We start from the raw sequence: 3,468 nt of genomic DNA, 5'->3' as shown, positions 1-3,468 counted from the left end.
ATCTAAAGGAGGCCTCCATTATCATCCTCTTGAACTGTGAGGAAAAAACAGACAACACCAATTACAGAACTCCGATTAAACGATTCCTCTTCAAAAACACCCTCCAACTGTTCATAAGCTGAACTGGAAAAAAGGTGAGGTGGAGAGGGGGGAAAGGGGGAAGGGAAAAATAACGATTGGTGAAAAAAAGAGGAAGGGGGAAGAAGACTTGGTCCGAGATGTAATCTAAACTTAAAAGAAATTTGCTCTATTTATAAAAAGGTTTCTGACATAAGTGGAGGCTGTTTAATGCTATTACAGAGAGAGAGAGAGAGAGAGAGAGAGAGAGAGAGAGAGAGAGAGAGAGAGAGAGAGAGAGAGAGAGAGCGAGCTTTGAATAAGGGCACTTTTCCTTATATGAAACAAATAATCTAAAGAAGGAAGATTGAACTGATTGGTGGAAGCGGTTGCTAGTTCGTGATTAATCTCCCTTTCTTATTGGTGAAATAGTTGACGGTTATTGAATTTCTTTACTTAATTATATAGTAAGGAATTTAACAACCTATATTATGATCATTTGTGATAGTCTATTGGAAAAGTCCCTGCCTGGGTAAAGGTAGAAGAGACTCTTTAGCTATGTTGATCAGCTCTTCTTGGACACTCCAAAATCAAACCATTGTTCTCTACTCTTGGGTAGTGCCATAGCCTCTGCACTATGGTCTTCCGCTGTCTTGGGTTAGAGTTCTCTTGTTTGAGGGTACACTCGGGCACACTATTTTATCTTATTTCTCTTCCTTTTGTTTTGTTAAAGTTTTTTATAGTTTATATAGGAGATATTTATTTCAAAGTTAATGTTCTTAAAATGGTTTATGTTTCTTTGTTTCTTTTCCTCACTGGTCTATGTTCCCTATTGGAGCCCCTGGGCTTATAGCATCCTGTTTTCCCAACTAAGGTTGTAGCTTAGCAAGTAATAATAATAATAATAATAATAATAATAATAATAATTGCTTTATAGTTCCTCGTGGTGTCTGCAACCTTATCCTTCTTGTGAGCTAATGATAAGGGGTTTGGGGTAGCCTATACGTATACCTGCTGAGTCATCAGAATCTATTTGTTGACCACCATGGTCCTAGCGTGGGTGTAGAGGAGGCTTGGGCGTTGATCATACGTATATATGGTCAGTCTTTAGGCCATTATCCTGCTAGGGCATTTTCACTGTTCCTTGCCTCTGCCATTCATGAGTGACCTTTAAAACCTTTAAACTATTGTATCCTCACATGTCTAGCAGGAACAAAACTCAAGCACGAATGAGTATGTGGGTCTTTTACTAAAGGTTAAAGGTTGAAGGTGGCTGGTTTCAGTTCCATATAATCAGAATAGATGCTGACCAGAACGTCAGCCGGACAAGACTAACTCCGCACTGTGGTGGCCAACCACAGCAGTGACCTACCCAGTAAACAGCTTAAACTCATGGTCCCGGGCTGGGATCGATCTGCTGACATGTGAATGCTAGGCGAACCTGTTCTTGCTCAATAAATTGGATAAGATAACTTAGCAAGGTTAAGCGTCGTTGGTATATAGGAACATGAGTAGAGAAGAATCGTTTTTATACTTGCGTCTTAAGGTGAACCTAGTTAAAGATACTTTTATCATGATAGAATAAGGTATTTTCGATCTTCAATCTTATGGCTGTCTTATCTTCCGTGATAAGTAAATTGTTAATGCACTATAATTGAGTTCAACAATATGATGTATATAACATACACTATTTCACATGTTGGTTGCTGGGGATACTAAACAGAAGAAAATCATTATCATCATCATCATCATCTCCTACGCCTATTGATGCAAAGGGCCTCGGTTACATTTCGCCAATCGTCTCTATCTTGAGCTTTTAATTCAATACTCTCCATTCCTTATCTCCTAATCTGCTCTTCATAATTCTCAGCCATGTAGGGCTGGGTCTTCCAATTCTTCTAGCGCCTTGTAAGGCCCAGCTGAACGTTTGGTGGACTAATCTCTCTTGGGGAGTGCGAAGAAAATATTGTCCATTTATTCCGTTGTGAATATTACAACATTGCAAGGCACGGCTACAGTCTCTCTCTCTCTCTCTCTCTCTCTCTCTCTCTCTCTCTCTCTCTCTCTCTCTCTCTCTCTCTCTCTCTCTCCTTAATCCAACACCAAGTCGTCTCCCAAACTTTAATAGAAAAATAGAGATGCAAAACATCGTATAAGGATTTCAACTCGACCTCTTTCCGGTCACTGGGTAATGAAGAAACCTCAATTATGACGAAGAAGGGAATATTGGTGAGTGAATATGACAGTAATGATTTTGGTGAGGGTACCAGTAGCAATTGGTGGAACAGTAAAAATGTATATACGTTGATGTGACATGCTTTTTCATGACAACGGCGGTAATAATAATGATAATCTCCCACTTATAATAAAATGCAGGTCTCTGCACACACACATACATATATGTATATATATATATATATATATATATATATATATATATATATATATATATATATATATATATATATATATATAGATATATATACATACATATATATATATATATATATATATATATATACATATAAATACATACATATATATATACATATATAAATATACACAAACACACACACACATTATATATATATATATATATATATATATATATATATATATATACATATATATATATATATATATATATATATATATATATATATATATATATATATATATATATATATATATATATATATATATATATATATAAGCTACCACTTTGATATCACAATCTCTAACAAATTGTCCAAACTGCCGTGTGGTGATTAGGAAAAGGGGGAGGGTGTATGTGCATGTGCACATTTATCTAAACATACCTAAATATTTAGATTTTATTTTTGACGGGTTCCTTACACAAAAAAAAAAAAATAATAATACCCTCAGGCACGCTATTCTATTTATTTGCTCTTTTTCTTTCCCTACAGGGCTATTTTTTTCTGTTGGAGGCCTTAGGCTTATAGTCTCCTGCTTTTATAAATAGGATTATATCTCACCTAATAATAAAAATAATGATAATAATCACTAGATGTGTACTCAGTAGAGCACAGACCTCCAAAACAGCAGCTTATTTCTCGACCTTTTGCTCGACCTTGACCTTCACCATAGACATAGAACTTTCAATATTAAATCACAATTAATACCTGAAAGTTTCTCAACTCTCTGAGTAAATTTGTGACCAGGAAGTTGTTCTCAAACAAACAAACGGACAGACCGGAGCGAAAACATAACTTCTTCTCTAATTCGTTGGCGGAGATAATAATAATAATAATAATAATAATAATAATAATAATAATAATAATAATAATAATAATAATAATAATGATAATAATAATAATAATAATAATAATAATCTGACTGGGAAGTTTCGAACTAAACTCTGAGTTGCCTTGACCTTTTCCAAGTGAAATC

Source organism: Palaemon carinicauda, chromosome 25 (genome assembly GCF_036898095.1).
Source record: "Palaemon carinicauda isolate YSFRI2023 chromosome 25, ASM3689809v2, whole genome shotgun sequence".
Lineage (NCBI taxonomy): Eukaryota > Metazoa > Arthropoda > Malacostraca > Decapoda > Palaemonidae > Palaemon > Palaemon carinicauda.
This window is presented reverse-complemented; position numbering follows the sequence as displayed.